The 22437-nt window shown below is 37.7% G+C and overlaps 2 protein-coding genes across 2 annotated transcripts in view; one reads left to right on the forward strand and one right to left on the reverse strand.

Annotated features, from left to right (window-relative positions):
- ROCK2 (Rho associated coiled-coil containing protein kinase 2) overlaps nt 1-1952 on the forward strand; it is a 428174-nt gene extending 426222 nt beyond the window's left edge. The window contains exon 33 of the mRNA XM_030198858.1: nt 596-1952. The gene's annotated coding sequence lies outside the window, so the exon portion shown is untranslated. The remainder of the gene's footprint in view (nt 1-595) is intronic.
- A 16228-nt stretch (nt 1953-18180) lies between these two features.
- The window catches only part of SLC66A3 (solute carrier family 66 member 3), a 42783-nt gene continuing 38526 nt past the window's right edge, over nt 18181-22437 (reverse strand). Inside the window, exon 8 of the transcript XR_003941649.1 lies at nt 18181-18192. The gene's annotated coding sequence lies outside the window, so the exon portion shown is untranslated. The remainder of the gene's footprint in view (nt 18193-22437) is intronic.

Raw genomic sequence — 22437 nt, forward strand, 5'->3', positions numbered from 1 at the left:
AAGTGAGAAAATTTTATTTTAGTTAGGTTAAAGATTATTTTTCATTAAATGTTATGTATAAACAGGTTTTACCCTTTAAAAGTATAAAGGGCAATTCTATAAATTGGTACCTGTCTAGGTGCATAAGTTATAGACTAATCAGCACTTATAAATATAATTGATAATGTGTGCCAAAATCGCTTAGTGTATAGATTCAAGGGACGCACCCTTGCAGGTCATGGGTGTGTCTCTGAAGTATATGTATAAGTTATAGAATTTTATAACTTGACCCACACTTCGGGGCACACGACGCCAGCACAACTGCATTTGACTTGGCATAACTGTTTGGCATTTGGCACTTAGGTGCACCAATTCTGATTTTCTCATATTCTGTCACAGAATCTTGGAACCAAGCCAAGGGATGCCTAATCTTGCCACTAATTTATAGAATTGCTACCATAGCATATTTAAAGTATCCAATTCATTGTAAATATGATGTAGCACATGGTGGAATTGGTTGCATGTAGCCATGCTAAAACAAATTATAGAAATGTAGAACCTCATGACACCTATTGTCATCACATAACTTAAACTTTTATTTTCTCCTCTTTTTCAGCTAACTGCCTTCTGTGAATGCAGTCATTTGAGGTGATCATTTTCTTCCGGGTCAAATAAGACTGAAAAACTAAATATGATACCCAAAATGTATGAAAACGTATATTTTTTTCCTGAGAGACTCTGCTATATGTATCAGAAGTTTACACAAGTTTTGTTTGCTGCAATATAAACTATTAGTCTGTGAGGAGTAGCCCTTTAAATGCTTGTTCAAGCTAGCCCTCTTGGCAAACATTTACACTACATCTGACTAAAGGAATGAGAAGAATGAAGGTATAAGTGAGAAAAATTACGTATGTCAGCTTTCACAGAGACATCATCACCAGGACACTCCCCCAGAAGGATAGGAACAGTCAACAAGATTGGAATAGCCAGCATCTTTTAGAAGTGACCACAATACTGTGTATATATTTATATTATACTGTAATATCGCAAAAAGGTTTTCAGAACGTCACACTCTATTTTTATACACGTGAATTGGATACCATTATGTACTGGAGTTGCAACTATGCACTTGTACAAAGCCATAATATTGAACAGAGTATATCAGTCCTATATCATAAGCTGCATGCCAGGGCACAGCAGGAAATTAGAAGTGTATTGCACCGGTTTTGTTTATCATCATGGGCAGTCCTCCTACACATATCTGAATGCCTTAATTTAAATTTTCCAAGGTCTTTGCCCATTCCATATTTCAACTGTTAGGATCCAAATTTGGTTTTGTGGTGAAAAACATAAAATCAGTGCACTGTATTTACATACAATAACGATATCATTGAATGCTTATCCAGATTTTGGGAAAAAAAAGTTGATTACTGGAACATTAAGAGATCATTTTGAAATTAATATATCTTTCAAGGCTACAAGCAGCTACCCAGCCAGCCCTTCTACAGACCTCAGTATTAGTCATGGACTTTATCTTGCCCTCACTGCATACTATAAAACTATGTTTTGCCTTCTTTTGTGTACTGTCATTGATGTATTTTTATTTTCTTAAAGGAAACCATCTGACCATTTTTACATTGTCACCGTGTGTATACAAGGACTATCTCAAAGATAAAACTAAGAAAAATACTGTAGATGTATTTTAAATTTTTGGATACGCAGTTCTCTAGCACATACCTGAAGATGTAGAAAGAAATCTTGGTAGTGTGTTTAGAGTATTTAGAGCTGGGGAGAAAGGGCCTTTCCAGCACCTGAATCCGATTTTTTTTTTTTACACGGTCTTATACAAAAATATAATTTATGTGGGCTCATACATGCTGTACTCATAAATATCGCAGAAAATGCATGTTTTATACAACGGTATGCTGAAATGTTTAACATATTGACAATAAAAGAAATTATTTAGCCTCCTATTTCCTTTTTTATGTTCTGTGATACAGTATGCTCATTGTGTTTTTCTTCAATTAGTCTTTTAAACAGTTCCAATGACTACTAAGGGTATTAAACCAAATTGTAATATTGTTTTTAAGAAAGCATGGGTTCTAATACTATGCTCAGATAAACCACTAAACCTTATAATCACAGAGACTTGTTAACCTGATTGAGAAACATTTATTAGAAATATGAATGTTTAATTGGAGACAGTCATTAGGCAAAATCTTCTGAGAAGTTCTGAGAGAAGAGGACATTTCTCTGGTAAGTGAACATTATTTTGCTCTGTGCTTTGGGAACTTAAAGATTGGGGTTTAAAGGAGTAATTGTAGGTTATTGATAGGCAGAATAATAAAAAAAAAAAAAAAAAAAGCAAACTTTATCAACCAGTCTCCATACCCATTTCCCCTTAGTTTTAAAACTTGAACTTTGTACCACAGCATTAACAGCCTCTAGCAGGCACAGCAGGGCCTAGTTCAGTGTCTTAAAAGAAAAAAAAAAGAGAGAAGCAAACATTATTAGCTAGTTTTCATAGTGTACAACCCTTTTCCCATAGTTTTAAACTGACACCTTTTCTAGAGGTAGAAACTTAAAGGCCAAAGAAAATTAAAAAGGTGGTAACAAGGCTAAAAGTTTGTTCTAAAATGCATTTACATTCTGTTCTTTGGCTCCTGGAGAAGTAGCACTGATACTGACCTGAATTAGGTGTTAAGGTGTGAGGAAGTAAAATATTTGCAAAGGCTATTAAGGGCAATCAGATTACTGAGTTAGCTTGAACTTTCTGTCACAGCCTACAACATTAACAGCCTCTAGAAAGCACAGCAGGAACTAGTTTAGTTTTCAATCCCACCCACCCCTAGCACAACTCTTCATTTATGGTCATTCTGATTCGGATAACAAGGGAGGAGTGCTCTTACAGAGTTTTAATTACATTTCATTACCTTCTGAGAAGAAAACACTAAGTAAATCGCACAATATACCATATAAGCCAAAGAGGGTTTTTTATATATATACTAGTAAAAAAGCCCCGTTTCTGATGCAAATGAAACGGGGGCTAGCAATGTTTTCTTCTGTGTGCATGTGGGAGTGTGTGTGTCCCTGCCCTGTGGCCTCTCTCCCCTCCCCCCTCTGAGTCCTTCACTGTTACAGAGCCAGCGATTTGATTTCGTGCTCTGCTGTTTTCCTTCACTGACTGTGTTACAGAGAGGGCGGGGCAGACACTCATAGGGAAACCGGATATCTCGCCCCCTTCACACTTCCAGCTGGAGGCTTCATAGAACGTTGGTGTTGCTTTTTATATAGAGAGATGTATTAGACTAATATCCTTCATACCTTAGGAAGTTATAAATTATTGAAAAACTCAAAAATATTTATTTTTGTTACATTTGTACCCCACGCTTTCCCACTAATGGCAGGCTCAATGCGGCTTACATGGGGCAGTGGAGGGTTAAGTGACTTGCCCAGAGTCACAAGGAGCTGCCTGTGCCTGAAGTGGGAATCGAACTCAGTTCCTCAGTTCCCCAGGACCAAAGTCCACCACCCTAACCACTAGGCCACTCCTCCACAATCCAGCAATCCAGCAGCAAGAGAGGTGCTATCCAGTTTTTTTGCATTGAGTGTCACATGTATGAATTATTTCCTAGATGGTGAGCGGTTATATATGTGTGCCTGATGCAAAGAGCTCCTAGATCTCAGAAAATGGGTCTGTTCTCTTGAAGCTAGATTAACGGAGGAACTGACGGAGACAGGTTATTAGAGGAGACCTACAGAGATGATGTAGAGAAGTCCCACCTCCAGTCTGGCAGCCCCTGTGCTGCCTTGGAGGAGGGAAGTCTCCTAGAAGGAGAGCATCACCCTGGTGAAGTAGGAAGTACTCCTGTATCCAGGACCTGCCCACCAGGGGATGCACTATTCTCTTGCACCGAGGTGTGTCTCCAAGAACTGCCCAGGCAGGAAAGGTTAGGACAGCTGTTGTAGTTGGTGATTCAATCATTAGGCATGTAGATATCTGGGTGACTGGTGGACGTGAGGATCACCTGGCCTGCCTGGTGCAAAGGCTGCAGACCTCAAGCGTTACATAGATAGGATCTTAGATAGTGCTGGGGAGGAACTGGCTGTCTTGGTACATGTGGGTACCAATGGCATAGGAAAATGAGGGAGGGATGTTCTAGAAGCCAAATTTAGCTCTTAAGTAGAAACCTGAAGTTCAGATCCTCCAGGGTAGCATTTTCAGAAATGCTCCCTGTTACCACCCACAGGACCCAAAAGGTAGGCAGAGCTACGAAGTGTCAATGCATGGTTGAGACAGTGCAGGGATGAGGGATTTAGATTTGTTAGGAATTGGGCGACATTTTGGGAAAGGAGGAGACTGTTCCAAAAGGATGGGCTCCACCTAACCAGGATGGAACCAGGCTGCTGGCGCTAACTTTTAAAAAGGAGATAGAGCAGCTTTTAAATTAGAATTGGGGGGGGGGGGGAGTGCATGGTTCAGTGTGTACCTATTATTTACACAACTCTATGCTGTGGAGCTGTATGGTAAGGGGGGAGAGGCTGAATGGGCATTTCTGTTCCTCAACAGAAATGCCCACCCAGCCTCCCCCCCCCCTTTTACCATACAGCTATGCAGTTGGAACAGGTGGCCTTCTGTATGGCCACACTTATGACACATATGTACCAAAGTTTCTCTGTCACAGTTGACCTGTCATGCAATCCAGCTTGCTGACTCCCCTCACATCAACCCCAGCATTTGATAATACCACATATGTAGTGCACAAAGTACAGACACAGATCCTGGTAGTAGGAAAAAGTGTGGGAAAAGAAGCCAGGCTATCCAAAGAATGGAACCAATTAATCTTTACTTAAAACAAAGTTTAATAATCTTCAAACAAATAAAAATATATAACAATAACACATTAAAATTGACTCGACACAACGTTGTGTTTCGGCCGAATGGCCTACATCAGGAGTCTATAGACATAAATAAAACAGTAGATAAATAAATTAAGCATATAGAAATAAATATTAACAATATGAAACAAAAATTATACTAAAAGAGGAACATATATAAATTATCAAATAATGAAAATCTATAAATATAACCCAAAGAAATACATGTATATGTACGTATATGCCAAACAATATGTTGAACAAACTTCATAAGGGAAAAACAAATCAAAATATACATACATGGGGATAAGAATGAATAACAAAACTAACCTTATCTATAAAATTGAAATTAATTATAACACATCAAAGGAATCTCAAAATGCAGATGAGAGATTCCAAAGATCTACAGATGAGATCTTGAAAATGGTCTGTAGAAGACAAAAAAATAAATAAATAAAAAAAAATTTTAGTGAAAAATATATACATAAAAGAACACAATGTGATTAGCACACCAAGCAATTTAGTTGAAAATAGCCAAAAGATAAAGGTTCATTTGATCTACCTATTTATCCTTTTTTTTATATTATTACAGCACAAGTCCGAGGTTAAAATACAATATAAAGAGTCATGTAATGTACCTATTGCCCCTTTCTACAACACTAGTCAAAAGACTAGCTCAAAAACACAAAGTTAGCTGTAAATAAAAGACTCGCACTAAATATTTATAATAATAAAGAAACTCTGAAATGAAACACAAATGTGATAAAATATGAAAAAACGCTGCGAAATCAAAGGCGCGGGCAGCAGTGTATTGGAGAAAAAACCGAGAGACACATACCTTGATTCCAGCAATTATAATAAAAGAAAAATTAAGCTACACGGTACTTTAATTAGCCAAAATGGGGCGTAAGTTCTAGAAGACGCTAATGTCAGCTGATGCAAAAAGTGAAACCAGTAAAAACAGACCGCTGTGTGACCGTCCGTGCGTCTTTCATACGTAAACTAGGCGGAAATGCATTATCGCATACCTCAAAAGTATGTATATGTGGAGAAGTTTATAATCCGTAAAATATGTAAAATATGCAATATACGTCATTACGTTGTACAAAAAACTTTTTTATATATATGAAGATACGATCTAATTAAAGTGCTGTAAATATTAAATGAGATGCTAAATGTCATGGAAATGAAGTGGAATTTTTAAAAAAAAAACTAAACAAACCATACTAAAAAAGCAACGCTCAAATGGAACACAAGTGATAAATATGATAAAACGCTGCGGACTCAAAGGCACGAGCAGCAATGTATTGAGAAAAAACCCCGAGACACGTACCTTGAAAAAGACCGTTGTGTAAGTGGATCGTCTGTCACAGTGATTCCAGCAGTTGTAATAAAAAGATTGAGCTGCACGATACTTTAAATAGCCAAAATGGCGCGTAAATTCTAAAGGACGCTGATATCAGCTGATCCCAAAAGTGAAAACAGTAAAGCCAGACCGCTGTGTGACCGTCCGTACGTCTTTCATACGCACACTAGGCGGAAATGCGTCATCACATACCTCAAAATATGTGGAGAAGTGAGGTTTAAGCACTATTTAGCCGTACCGTGCGTTTAGAATGCGTGAAATATGCAATATACGTCATTACGATGCACAAGAGCATTTCTTTTATAATTATATGTATATGAAGATATGGAGCGGTTAAATAAATGTTAAATGAGATGCTAAATGTCATAGAAATGAAGTGGAGAAATTAAAAAAATGTGTTAGACAATATATATTATTTAAAAAAATGTGTGTTAGACAATATATATTATTTAAAGGAATAATGAGTAGACAAAAATAAATGAAAGAAAAATTTTTTAAATGAAAAAATACTTAAATTGAGTTAAAAGATATTTCTGAATGATGGATCCCAATTTTAAAAACTAAATTATCCCATGTATGTATAATGAAATACAAATAAATACCCTAAAGAGTCTCATGTATGAATAATGAATATATCAATCAGAAAATTGAATCTATAGTAAGTATGGTATCAAAACCAATGGTTAAGTATACACACAACATAATAAAGTATAAATGAAATCATATCAATCATATCATGTAAGAATGTTAAATGCATTGGCATGAGAAATCAAGGAAATATCAAAATCAAAAAAAAATATAATAAATATACATAAATATGCATAGAGCTGTAATACAATAATAGCAAAAATTTTTCAGATGAAGAATACCAATTGAAAAATCCTGATTAAAAAATCCTGATCTATATTTGCATAAAAAAGGCATAACAGCAGCTGGATTTAAAAAAGTATTCAAATTACAAGAATGGGCGAAAGTCTATCTCATTGTTCAGGCCATTAGGACTAATAGTATTTAAATCATAAATTAATCTTTGTTCTTCCTGAAGTATAAGTTTATCAAGGTCTCCTCCCCTCCATTTACTAGTAAATGTCTTAAAAACCAGATACTTAATATCTGCTATGGTGTGATTAGTTGTATGCCAGTGTTGAACCAAAGGTGCAGATTGAATATTCCTTGATATGCAGCTTCTATGTTCAATGATACGTGTTTTAATGGATCTAATAGTTTTACCCACGTATAGCAGAGAACATGGACATTGAATAATATAAATTACGTGAGTAGTGTTGCAATTTGAAGAATGTTTTAACGCAAAGGGTTTGTTGGTAATGGGATGAATAAAGCAAGTAGTCTCTATACAGAGGGCACATACACTGCATCGTCCACACCTTCTGTGTCCTAAAAAGAGACTATCCAAAGGATCCCTTATTTCTGGCAAAGTGGAAGGAACTAAAAATTCTTTTAGATTCCTGTTTCTTGAATATGCAATTACCAATTCTTTATTATTGAAACAGTCGAGACCCTCCAGTATGTGCCAGTGTTTCCGTATGGACTTGGCGATGTACTTAGACAGAAAAGAGTACTTAAGTGTACAAACAATATCTGGATTATTCTTTTGTCGGTTGGGTTGAAGAAGTTCTTCACGGTTCTGGGCTAAAGCTTTGGTATAGCCAGCTTCGATATGTTTCTGAGGATACCCTCTAGCAGAGAATCTATTACTCATAGATGCAGCTTGTAGATTGGATTCCTCAAAGTCTGTGCATATCCGGCGAAGACGGAGAAACTGACATAAAGGAAGATTACTTTTTAATTTAGGGTTATGATAGCTGGAGTAATGCAAAAATGTATTACGGTCAGTCGGCTTCTTATATATGGTAGTGTTAAATAAGTAATCATCTTTCCGAATTATAAGGTCCAAAAAGTTAATCTGGTGATTATTGTAGTCAGATTTAAATTTGAGATTAGGGTCCCGAGCATTAATCCAATCAAAAAAAGAATGTAGAGTATCTTCGCTTCCCTGCCACAAGATGAAGATGTCATCTATATAACGACGATAAATCTTGATGTTTTCTTTAAATGGATGTGATGTCAAATGTTGTTTCTCAAAATCTCCGACATAAAGATTAGCTATGTCAGGTGCCATACTTGAGCCCATAGCTGTGCCTTTTATTTGTTGGTAAAAATTCCTTTCGAAACCAAAATAATTCTGTGTAAGTGCAATAGTTGCACATGTCAAAATCAAATGATTAGGAATACGTCTATGTGTTGATCTGCCTTGTAATGTATTTTCAATAATTCTGAGAGCTTCCATCTGTGGAATATTAGTGTATAATGATTCTATGTCCATTGTAACAAGTATAGTGTCCATAAGTGGACCCTCGTAATCTTGCAAGATGTTTATCATATGAGTAGTGTCTTGGATGAATGATGGTATTAAAGGTACAAATGGTCTCAAGAAAAAATCCATGAATATGGACAAGGGTTCTAAAATTGACCCATTACCTGAAATGATTGGTCTCCCTGGAGGGTTAATGAGTGATTTATGTATTTTTGGTAATACATAGATGGTTGGAATAGTTGGGTGTGAAACTTGTAGGAAGTCCTTCTCCTTTTGTGTAATGAAACCCATCCTGGATGCAATGTCAATAAGTTCTTTGATGTCCTTTTGTATGTCCATCGTGGGATCCTTATCCAGAGGCACATAAAACTCACGATCATTCAGTTGTCTCTTGATTTCATTGATGTAATCAGTCCTATTAATGACCACAATTCCTCCACCCTTGTCGGCGGGTTTGATGACAATATCATGATTATTTGCTAATTCTCTGATAACCTCATGCTCAGTTTTACTGATATTATAGTGTCTTTATGTCGGAGATTTTGAGAAACAACATTTGACATCACATCCATTTAAAGAAAACATCAAGATTTATCGTCGTTATATAGATGACATCTTCATCCTGTGGCAGGGAAGCGAAGATACTCTACATTCTTTTTTTGATTGGATTAATGCTCGGGACCCTAATCTCAAATTTAAATCTGACTACAATAATCACCAGATTAACTTTTTGGACCTTATAATTCGGAAAGATGATTACTTATTTAACACTACCATATATAAGAAGCCGACTGACCGTAATACATTTTTGCATTACTCCAGCTATCATAACCCTAAATTAAAAAGTAATCTTCCTTTATGTCAGTTTCTCCGTCTTCGCCGGATATGCACAGACTTTGAGGAATTCAATCTACAAGCTGCATCTATGAGTAATAGATTCTCTGCTAGAGGGTATCCTCAGAAACATATCGAAGCTGGCTATACCAAAGCTTTAGCCCAGAACCGTGAAGAACTTCTTCAACCCAACCGACAAAAGAATAATCCAGATATTGTTTGTACACTTAAGTACTCTTTTCTGTCTAAGTACATCGCCAAGTCCATACGGAAACACTGGCACATACTGGAGGGTCTCGACTGTTTCAATAATAAAGAATTGGTAATTGCATATTCAAGAAACAGGAATCTAAAAGAATTTTTAGTTCCTTCCACTTTGCCAGAAATAAGGGATCCTTTGGATAGTCTCTTTTTAGGACACAGAAGGTGCGGACGATGCAGTGTATGTGCCCTCTGTATAGAGACTACTTGCTTTATTCATCCCATTACCAACAAACCCTTTGCGTTAAAACATTCTTCAAATTGCAACACTACTCACGTAATTTATATTATTCAATGTCCATGTTCTCTGCTATACGTGGGTAAAACTATTAGATCCATTAAAACACGTATCATTGAACATAGAAGCTGCATATCAAGGAATATTCAATCTGCACCTTTGGTTCAACACTGGCATACAACTAATCACACCATAGCAGATATTAAGTATCTGGTTTTTAAGACATTTACTAGTAAATGGAGGGGAGGAGACCTTGATAAACTTATACTTCAGGAAGAACAAAGATTAATTTATGATTTAAATACTATTAGTCCTAATGGCCTGAACAATGAGATAGACTTTCGCCCATTCTTGTAATTTGAATACTTTTTTAAATCCAGCTGCTGTTATGCCTTTTTTATGCAAATATAGATCAGGATTTTTTAATCAGGATTTTTCAATTGGTATTCTTCATCTGAAAAATTTTTGCTATTATTGTATTACAGCTCTATGCATATTTATGTATATTTATTATATATTTTTTTTTGATTTTGATATTTCCTTGATTTCTCATGCCAATGCATTTAACATTCTTACATGATATGATTGATATGATTTCATTTATACTTTATTATGTTGTGTGTATACTTAACCATTGGTTTTGATACCATACTTACTATAGATTCAATTTTCTGATTGATATATTCATTATTCATACATGAGACTCTTTAGGGTATTTATTTGTATTTCATTATACATACATGGGATAATTTAGTTTTTAAAATTGGGATCCATCATTCAGAAATATCTTTTAACTCAATTTAAGTATTTTTTCATTTTAAAAATTTTTCTTTCATTTATTTTTGTCTACTCATTATTCCTTTAAATAATATATATTGTCTAACACACATTTTTTAAAATAATATATATTGTCTAACACATTTTTTTAATTTCTCCACTTCATTTCTATGACATTTAGCATCTCATTTAACATTTATTTAACCGCTCCATATCTTCATATACATATAATTATAAAAGAAATGCTCTTGTGCATCGTAATGACGTATATTGCATATTTCACGCATTCTAAACGCACGGTACGGCTAAATAGTGCTTAAACCTCACTTCTCCACATATTTTGAGGTATGTGATGACGCATTTCCGCCTAGTGTGCGTATGAAAGACGTACGGACGGTCACACAGCGGTCTGGCTTTACTGTTTTCACTTTTGGGATCAGCTGATATCAGCGTCCTTTAGAATTTACGCGCCATTTTGGCTATTTAAAGTATCGTGCAGCTCAATCTTTTTCTTATTACAACTGCTGGAATCACTGTGACAGACGATCCACTTACACAACGGTCTTTTTCAAGGTACGTGTCTCGGGGTTTTTTCTCAATACATTGCTGCTCGTGCCTTTGAGTCCGCAGCGTTTTATCATATTTATCACTTGTGTTCCATTTGAGCGTTGCTTTTTTAGTATGGTTTGTTTAGTTTTTTTTTTTTAAATTCCACTTCATTTCCATGACATTTAGCATCTCATTTAATATTTACAGCACTTTAATTAGATCGTATCTTCATATATATGTACATTTTTAAAAAAACGTTTTTTTTTACAACGTAATGACGTATATTGCATATTTTACATATTTTACGGATTATAAACTTCTCCACATATACATACTTTTGAGGTATGCGATAATGCATTTCCGCCTAGTTTACGTATGAAAGACGCACGGACGGTCACACAGCGGTCTGTTTTTACTGGTTTCACTTTTTGCATCAGCTGACATTAGCGTCTTCTAGAACTTACGCCCCATTTTGGCTAATTAAAGTACCGTGTAGCTTAATTTTTCTTTTATTATAATTGCTGGAATCAAGGTATGTGTCTCTCGGTTTTTTCTCCAATACACTGCTGCCCGCGCCTTTGATTTCGCAGCGTTTTTTCATATTTTATCACATTTGTGTTTCATTTCAGAGTTTCTTTATTATTATAAATATTTAGTGCGAGTCTTTTATTTACAGCTAACTTTGTGTTTTTGAGCTAGTCTTTTGACTAGAAAGGGGCAATAGGTACATTACATGACTCTTTATATTGTATTTTAACCTCGGACTTGTGCTGTAATAATATAAAAAAAAAGGATAAATAGGTAGATCAAATGAACCTTTATCTTTTGGCTATTTTCAACTAAATTGCTTGGTGTGCTAATCACATTGTGTTCTTTTATGTATATATTTTTCACTAAAAATTTTTTTTATTTATTTATTTTTTTGTCTTCTACAGACCATTTTCAAGATCTCATCTGTAGATCTTTGGAATCTCTCATCTGCATTTTGAGATTCCTTTGATGTGCTATAATTAATTTCAATTTTATAGATAAGGTTAGTTTTGTTATTCATTCTTATCCCCATGTATGTATATTTTGATTTGTTTTTCCCTTATGAAGTTTGTTCAACATATTGTTTGGCATATACGTACATATACATGTATTTCTTTGGGTTATATTTATAGATTTTCATTATTTGATAATTTATATATGTTCCTCTTTTAGTATAATTTTTGTTTCATATTGTTAATATTTATTTCTATATGCTTAATTTATTTATCTACTGTTTTATTTATGTCTATAGACTCCTGATGTAGGCCATTCGGCCGAAACACAACGTTGTGTCGAGTCAATTTTAATGTGTTATTGTTATATATTTTTATTTGTTTGAAGATTATTAAACTTTGTTTTAAGTAAAGATTAATTGGTTCCATTCTTTGGATAGCCTGGCTTCTTTTCCCACCTTTTTATTTTTCGTTTCACGCCTCGTGGGATCTATTGAGTTCTCCACTTTTTGTGGATTCTCTTTAGACTTTAGTAGGAAAAAGTGTAACATTATAATATATTTAAATAAAAAAAACTATTTACAACAATTTTTAAAGTCCCATCAATGCTGTCCCTCCAAGACCCTTCTTAGCAGCTCAATGAGTAGCAGCACCAGCCGGCTGTGTGGGTCCTGCCTTTGCTTGACAGAGTGCCGCAGTGCTACCACCTCCAGCAGCAACTGATTGCTGCAGAAGTTGCAGTATTGCGGCACTGTTGTCTCTAGGTGTTGCTGGGGCTGGTGGGTGCTCCTCCTCCCCCCACCCCCCCAGAGAAAGCATACCGGCCCATTGGTCCTCCTCCTCCTCCTGTGAAACAGGACATTTAGGGAATCCCAGTACAGAGGTTTCAACAATGCTGAAAGTAAGCCAGGTGTGCTTAAAGAGGGGACAAGATAAATGATGCACATTATCCCCTTCAACTTCTACACAGCTTGTAGATCCAAGGAAAAAACACAATCTGAAGTACCTGTATACAAATGCTAGAAGCCTAAAAAATAAGATGGGAGAGTTAGAGTATATAGCACTAAAAGAGGAGGTAGATGTAATAGGCATCTCAGAGACTTAGAGGGGCATTTTCGAAAGATCATCCAAGTCTGATTTAGGACGTCCTCATGAAGTCGTCCAAAATCAGGTAGGTATAATCGAAAAATAGTATGGACATCCTTAGACATTCCAAAATTGCAGTGCGAAACATCCATATCAGGGATGTCCAAAATGTAGTAAAAAGGACGTGTTTCTCGCGGAACTGTAGAAGGACGTCCATCTTACAGAACCGCCGTTCTTCGGCAGTTCTGCAAGAAACATGTCCTTTTACTGTACTTTGCACTATGAATGTTATTTATATTTCCTGTACCTCGATGTTCCGAAACTACATTTACTGTACTTGCGGAACATCCAGGTATTAGAAATATAAGGAACATTTATATTGTATATATGAAGAGGTTTGCACACTCGATAATGATCCATATAAGGAAGGTTCCGCATGTATGAACACATACTCATCCATATAACACATACTCATCCACATGCATGATGACTGTCCATGCACGTCATGGATGTCCACATTTGGACCCATCATATACATGGCCAGGATGTCCACGTGCTGACCCATATATGGGTTGGTCGTCCATATATGGAACTGTGCATGTAAGGCCGTCCATATAAAGCGATACACATTTTACAACAGTTATTCAGTGAGAAAATATGTCTCTGAGAAGAGAGCCTAACTTCAGCGACGCTGAAGGAGAGAGAATGGGGGTCAGTGAAGGACCACATCAAACAGAGCAAGCAGCTCCTAGAGCAGTGATGGCGAACCTATGGCACGCGTGCTATCGCTGGTCCGCCCACTCTCCCTCCCTCCCAGCACCAGGCCTGCCTCCCGCCCGCCCTCCCTCCCTCCAACCAAACAAGCAACCATCAACCCGCCAGCCCGCCCATCCTCCCTCCCTCCCTCCCAGCACCAGGAACCCCCCCCCCTTCTCCTCTTAAATTTTAAAAGCGTACCTCCTCGGATTTCATTCAGGCGGCATGCGTCGGCAGCAAAGCGCGTGTTCTTCGCTCAGCGTGCCTTCCTTTCTGTATCTCAAGCTCTGGTCCCGCCTATGGTGCTCAGTGGGAGAGAAGCCTGATGGTGGGTGCTGGATGGGAGGGAGGCCTGATGTTGGGTGCTGGGTGGGAAGGAACCCTGATGGTGGGTGCTGGGTGGGAGGGAGGCCTGGTGCTGGGTGGGAGGGAAACCTGATGGTGGGTGCTGGGTGGGAGGGAGGCCTGGGGCTGGGTGGGAGGGAGGCCTGATGTTGGGTGCTGGGTGGGAGGGAGGCCTGGTGCTGCCGGGTGCTGGGAGGGAGGGCAGGGGGGAGAGGAGGGTGGCTGGACTTTTGTGGCTGGAGGGGAGAGGAGGGTTGCGGAACATTTGTGGCTGGAGGGGAGAGGATGGTTGCTGGACATGGATGGAGGGCAAGAAATGAAGACGGAGGAAAGTAAGGAAATAAATGGAAAGGAAGCCCTGGAAACGGAGTTAAGAGAACAGATAGAGAGCAGCAGAATCAGCGACTAGAACCAATATGGATAGAAAAACAAAATCACCAGACAACAAAGGTAGGAAAAATCATTTTATTTTCATTTTAGTGTTTGGAATATGTCGAATTTGAGAATTTACATCTGCTGTCTTATTTTGCACTGGGTATACTGGAGCTGTAACATCTTACAGAAATGATTTATAATGGAAGAAAATCATGTTATTTTTTTTCTCCTATATTCGTATAATATTTTCAATGATGTCTGTTTATATGCGCCATGGCTGGTGTAAGGGGTGTGGCTATCATAGGGTGGAGTCATGTGGTGACCCCGCCCATAATGAGTACCGGCACTTTGCAATAAATAATTTGATTTTGGGTTGCTGTTTGGGCACTCGGTCTCTGAAAGGTTCGCCATCACTGTCCTAGAGGGTAGAGGTTGCAGAGTTGGTCAGATGCAGAAAATGCAGAGTATATGCTAAGCTGCCAGCTAACACCCAGTCAGAAACTTTTTGAAAGGAAAGGTGCACAGCTCACACATCAGTTATCTTTTAAGAATTGGCCAAAATGTGTGCCCCCCCCCCAAACAAAAAAAAAAACCAGGTCTACAAAAGCATACAGTGGCAAAAACAAGGTTTACTATAACTAAAGGTAAAATGCTTAGAAATACCACCCCATCATCTAAAGAAAAACCTCTGAAGTGTAAGCACAGAGAAAGCTGTTTTAAAGAGGTGCCAATAAAGGGAATGCAAACTTCCAAACAGGAAGAGCAGTTGGGGACATTTATCATTTTCACCCATAATCTGAAATTAGGTTGTCCAAAACACAGAGCAACTGGGGATGTCCATAGTTCCCACCCATAATGGAAATGAGGACGCCCAAATTGGAGGGAGCAGCTGGGAACGTTTAGGGATTTTGGCCATAATTGAAATTAGGACGACCATCTTGGGGTCGCCCATCCCGCTCTTACATGGGCATCCTTAGGACGTCCTCAGTATTTTTGAAGTTCTGGCATCCCATGGAATGGCACCAAAACAGGCACCCACCCGCAAAGGTAATTTCACTGTGTTCTCTGCACTCCTTCCACAGTTCTATGTCTACCCACCTGCCTGTGTGGCTCTCTTGCACATCAGTCTCTAAAGTGCACTGTACTCGTCTCCAGCTCCGTACCATCTACAATCAGATCTGTGATTGCCTGCTAATGTCATTCTTCACCATCTGTTTTCTGGGTCTTCACATGTGGGCCTATGTAAATGAATGCTGCAAAACAAAACTGGGTTATTTTGACCAACACACTTCCACTCCTTTTGCTATGCAGGTGATGACACCAGTCAAACACAGAAGCTGGTCTTAGTGGGCACCATCCCCTGCATACTGAAGGGCAGATAAAGCAGCACTGAACAACTCTAAACTTTCTCTCCCAACAACGATCTCGCCACTCTCCAGCTCTACAAAATCACTAATGGGTTTAAAGACGACTTCCCCCTTACCCTGGTTACTTTTATTTCAGGTCTAACTAGGGACGTCCATGTTCCCGCCCATGTGAAACCATTTTGCTATCCTTTATACGTTGGAGGCGCCCATTTCATAACGCCACCCATACCCTGTGGGGACGACCATAGATGGGCATCCACGCACTGAGGACATCTTTACTGCCCTGTTTCGATTATTGAATTTGGATGACCTTCTTTCACAGGGACACCCATGTGCCTTTTGGACGCCCTTCTCTTTCAAAAATGAGCCCATTAGTGTCCTATTGATTGTCTTCATTCCACCATGTTAACAGGTTACAAATTGTATCGCAATGATAGGAAGGATCAAATTAGATGGGGGCTACATTATATGTTAAAGGGGGAACTGAGTCAAATAAAATAAACATTCCACATGAAACAGATAGGAGTGTAGAATCATTATGAAATATCTCTACTATGGCGCCTTCATTTGATTTTTCACTTTATTGTGTGTCCTTAATTGTGCTTCCTGGTCCCCTGTGGGCTTTAAGGCAAAGTGCAACTCAGTCTTCCATTAGCATCTGGCTGTTTACTTTAGCCTAACCCATGTAAACTGCACTGAACCCTGACTAGGGGATACTAGCAGTACATAAGACCTAACTTGAATTGAATTGAATTGAATTATAGATAGAAATTCCTTAAATTATGGATAAAAATTCCATCTGTGAAGGGAAGGATTATTCTTGTAGGGCTGTACTACCATCTGCCGGGACAGAACAAACAGACAAATGAAGAAATGTTTACAGAGATTAGGAAAGCTGGCAAATTGAAATCACCCATTATTATAGCATTGCCCAATTACCCCAATAGTGACTGGATAAATGTTACATCAGGGAGATGACATTTTTAGATGTAATAAATGACTTGTTTCTGGTCCTTGGGGGTTTGCAGGGCATAGTTCGAAAGGTGGCAGTGTTGGGTCCCCTGGGAAACGGTGATCATAACATGAACAAATTTGAGCTACTATTTAGGATGAACCCGCAAAGGAAATCTACTGTAGCTGCATTTAATTTTCAAAAGGGCAACTATAGTAAAATGAGGAAAATGGTTAAAAAGAAGTTAAAGCGATTGGTTGCTAAGGTTAGGACGCTAAGTCAAGCATGGATGTTATTCAAAATTACCATCTTGGAAGCCCAGACCAGATGCATTCCACATATTTGCAAAGGTGGAAAGAAAAGAAAATGACAGCCAGCATTAAGTTAAGTTAAAAAGTGAAGTAAAAGAGGCTATTACAGCCAACAGATTGTCCTTCAAAGGACCCAAATGACAAAAATAAAAGAAGGAACATAAACACTGGCAAATCAGATGCAAAGCATTAATAACGAAGGCTAAAAGAATATGAAGAGAAACTTGCCGCAGAGGCTAAAACTCACAGTAACAACTTTTTCAGGTACATCAGAAGCAGAACGCATGTAAGGGTATTTGTGGGACCGTTAGATCACAAAGGAGCAAAAGGGGCACTCAGGGAGGGCAAGGCTATAGCGAAGAAACTGAATAAATTCTTTGAATCTGTATTTACGGAAGAAGATTTAAGAGATCTGCCTAATGGTTTTCAAAGGTGATGATGCAGAGGAACTGAAAGAAATCTCTGTGAACCTGGAGGATGTACTGAGCCAAATTGATGTCACCTGGACCAGATGGCATACATCCAAGAGTGCTCAATAAACTCAAGAATTAAATTGCTGATCTGTTGTTAATAATATGTAACCTGTCTTTAAAATTGCCCATAGTACCTAAAGATTGGAGGGTGTCCAATGTGATGCTGATTTTTAAAAAGGGTTCCAGTGGTGATCTGGGAAATTACAGACCGGTAAGCCTGACTATTATTAAAAAAATGACAGAACACATAGACCAAAGTGGTTTAATGGGACAGAGTCACCCTGTGTTCAGCCAAGGGAAGTCTTGCCTCACCAATTTGCTTCATTTCTTTGAAGGCATGAATAAACATGTGGAGAAAGGTGAGCCGGTTGATGTAGTGTATCTAGATTTTCAGAAAGGTTTTGACAAAGTTCCTCATGACAGACTCAGTCATGGGATAGGAGGCAAGGTTCTGGTGTGATTTAGGAATTGGTTATTTGATAGAAAACAGAGGGTATGGTTAAATAGTCATTTCTCTCAGTGGAGGAAGGTGGAGTACCACACTGGGACCTCTGCTAGTTAACATATTTATAAATGATATGGAAATCGGAACGATGAGTGAGGTGATTAAATTTGCAGATGACACAAAACTATTCAAGGTTGTTAAAAACACGTGCGGACTGTGAAATATTGCAGGATGGCCTTATGAAATTGGAAGACTGGGCATCCAAATGGCAGATGAAATTTAATGTGGACAAATGCAAGGTGATGCACATTGGAAAGAATAATCCGAATAATAGTTACCTGATGCTAGGGTCCACCTTGGGGGTCAGCAGTCAAGAAAAAGATCTAAGTGTCATTGTAGATAATACACTGAAATCTTCTGCTCAGTGTGTGGCGGCGGACAAAAAAGCCAACAGGATGCTAGGAATAATTAGGACAGGGATGGTGAATAATACTGAAAATACTATAATGCCTCTGTATCGCTCCATGGTGTGACTGCACCTCAAATATGTGTTTTTTTTCCTGCAGAATTTTCAATCTATTTGATTCAAGGCCCTCCTTAACATACAATGCTACCCCTCCACAAATTTGATCCACCCTATCACTATAATATAATTTGTACCCTGTTATAACAGTGTCCCACTGGTTATTCTCCTTCCACCAGGTCTCAGAGATGCCAATTATATTGTTATTATTAATTACATTTGTACCCCACGCACACATATCTAATTTTTCATTTAGTGCAATATATTCTAACTCTCCCATCTTATTTCTTAGGCTTCTGGCATTTGCATATAGACATTTCAAACTATGGGCCCTGTTTACTAAGCAGCATTATAGGTGCATTAGCGTCTTTAGTGCACATTAACTGTATATGTGCCTAAAATATCACTTTAGGCAGGTATACAGTTAACGCGTTATGCTAATTGTAGGCACGTTAAAAACACTAACATGCCTTAGTAAACAGGGCCCTGTGTTGTTCCTATCTACATCTTGCTTACTAGTTGACAGTGTTAATTTGCAATCTTTTGTCTGATTTATATTTAAGGACACCTGATCTACTATGATCTTTTTGCAATCTCGCTATCGAGATACCCTATCTTTCCTGCTTTGCTGATATCTTTGAAAGATACCTTGTTCTGAACCATGCAATGTTCTATTGTGTGTTCTATGTATGTCCAATCATCCAGCTTTATGGTTATCCAGACCCCCCCCCACCAAGGATAGTCCAGATAATTGGAATCGTACTGTAGTTTAAGTACATGAGACAGCTACTGCAAAAGTAGTTGTCTACTTCAATGGCATTTTAATTTGCCTTAAAATCAGTTGCACAGCCATTGCACTTAGAAAGAAATGTGTTTAATGTTTAAAAATTGTTTCTATGACCTGTGGCAGCTACGAAATCTCTCTCCATATATTGAAAAGGTAAGTCTGACCACAGTGGTCCATGTTGTAACATTAGGACTAGTCTACCGTAATGCCCTGTACACTGGTCAAACCAAAAAAGAGTTTGCATCAGCTCCAAATAATTCAGAATGCTGCCTCATGACTTATAGAAGGCTGCATGACTTACACACCTTTGAGACATCTAAGGTCCACTCAAGGAGTATCACTATCTGTACCCTCATCAAAAGAAACTGTATGATGTGATACCCGCCAGCGAGCCTTCTCAGGCATAACCCCCAAGCTCTGGAATTTACTCTCAGGGGCTATGTATAACTTGAGACTACCTGTACTTCAGGATGCAGGTGAAAGCCTGGGTCTTTAATACATAGGGTGACTGACTGACTATACATCACTCTGCACTTGTACTAGCTTGCTGCACATACTATAACTTGGAACAGTTCCTTATATCTTGTTTAACTGTACAAAATACTTGTCTTCAGTTTAGCCACCCATCTATTTATCCTAACTGACTCTGTAGCACCCATCTTGCCCCCATATATCTGCACTTGGCCACATGGTAAAGCTGTATTGTAGGAAAAACTTAGCATCATATCTATGTTATTTGAATGTTCTAATGTATACTTACTAGATGTTTCATTAGTATTATGCTGACATATATCTGTTATTTGAATTTCAGTGCAGTTAAATGTATATTTTTGATACTGTTTCATGGTAGTCCTATTAGGTTTCAATTTGCTGTGCTCAGGTTTATCTCATCTATTGTATTTATGTTTATGCTTAGTCATTTTTACTATTGTTACGTTGTTAACAAAACATGTTTGTTGCAAGCGGCATCATATCTTCTGCAATCATCATCAACAAGACTTCATGATCAAACTGTTTCTGTGAAATAGTTCCTTGTCTGGGTAGAGAGCTGTTGAATGGAACTTGGATACATTTTTTTGCTGGTCTCCGATTGCATGGATAGATCACCTGCTTCAGCCATTCTGGGTTTAATGCAATGTTTTGCACATTAATTTATAGAAGTTGGACTAAGCATCTTTAGTCTGACTGAAGAGAATATAATGCATAAATGAAGGAATGCATTTAAGGGAAAGACTGTGATTTAAATTTCATTTTTACTTAAGTGAATTGCAACAGGATTAGACTTAGATTTTTACATCATTTATCAGATAGTTATAAATTACAAATTGTCCTTGCTCAATTATGTTATTATTTTTAGAATATTCTTTTAGTTTTGCTGTGCTTTTCTATTAATTGATGGATTTCTTATATGTTTTTTAATATGAGATTTTATATTATGATGTAAACCATTCTGTTTTGTGAATGCAATTTGAAACGGTATAGTAAATAAATAAACGATAAACACATTGCAGCAGTTGGTGAAATGTGCTGCTGCCACATTTTAACCTGCCAAACCAGCTCTATATAAATGAAAATTATATGAAAATGAGACACTAACAAGTAATTAGTGCCTGAGTAGCCTACAATACTCTTGAGATGCTTGATGAAGTTGGTGCTTGAAGTGATATTGCCACTGATCTCATGTCTTACAAAGAAATTACAGTTCGCTACAAAATTCTTCCATTCTGTTTTATTTGTTTGTTTTATTATTTATTGCCCTTCTTTTCAATATCGGTTTCTCATAAAATTCCCTCACTACTAAACTAGTCATTCTGGTTTATTTAAACAGCAACTGATTTCTAAATCAACAACAAACACTAGCTCTGCCATAACACAAAAGAAATGTCCCTAATGCAATTATTCATTTTATCTAATCACAGTACTTTCTTCCTATCCATCCAATCACAGTACACATTCTTGTTTGAATAAAATGAAAAACTTCATTGTGATTGGATAAATCACTTGCTCAAGAACCAAAGATGATATCTCACTAGCCTGGGGTGTTAGTAAGTCAATAAGCAAGCAGTACAGAAGAACTTAAAAACAGAACTGAGATTTATTTGTTGTTAACTACTTAAAATGTAGATAAACTATAGGGCAGCTACCATTTTGAGTAAACTTTTGGATTAACTACTGAAAAGTAGTTTAACTGTGTAGTTAACTACTGCCCAGCATTGCTGGTCTAAATCTCAATGGCTGAGATAAGTCTAGCCCTCCTGCTTTCAGGATAAGAGCCAATACAATACCGCCAAACAATGAAGAAAAACAACTGCACTGTAAAATTAAATTCACCAAATATGCTAACCAATTAACTATATGTTCAGGAGGATCAGAGTAAAGATATGCAGAAGCATGTTATTTGCAGGATAGTGGAGAATGTTATAGGGCGATAATTCTGACCCTGGTGGAACTCTGCAAACACAATCCAGGACAGGGAGTTTTTTTTAAAGAAAGCTGGGAGAAATATTGCAAGACAGGGGGAAGGAACACTGTTGGGAGGAGATTTTAATTTAGTTGTCAACCCACACATTGACAGTACGGGTGCAGCCAGGGGGGATAGGGCAGAAGAAACAGTGCAACTGAAGAGAGTTTTGGACAATCTGCAAGTAGTAGATACATGGCAGCATATAGAATAAGGAAGAAGGGAGTATACTTACTATTCTCCAGTACATAAGACACACTCAAGAACTGACATGATTTTTTTTTACATTATTAAGAGAGCACATTGCATGAGGTAGGAATGAGTTTATGCAGCAGTAGACATCTTAATGAATCCAT

This window comes from Microcaecilia unicolor, chromosome 3 (assembly GCF_901765095.1).
Source record: "Microcaecilia unicolor chromosome 3, aMicUni1.1, whole genome shotgun sequence".
In the NCBI taxonomy this organism is placed as follows: domain Eukaryota; kingdom Metazoa; phylum Chordata; class Amphibia; order Gymnophiona; family Siphonopidae; genus Microcaecilia; species Microcaecilia unicolor.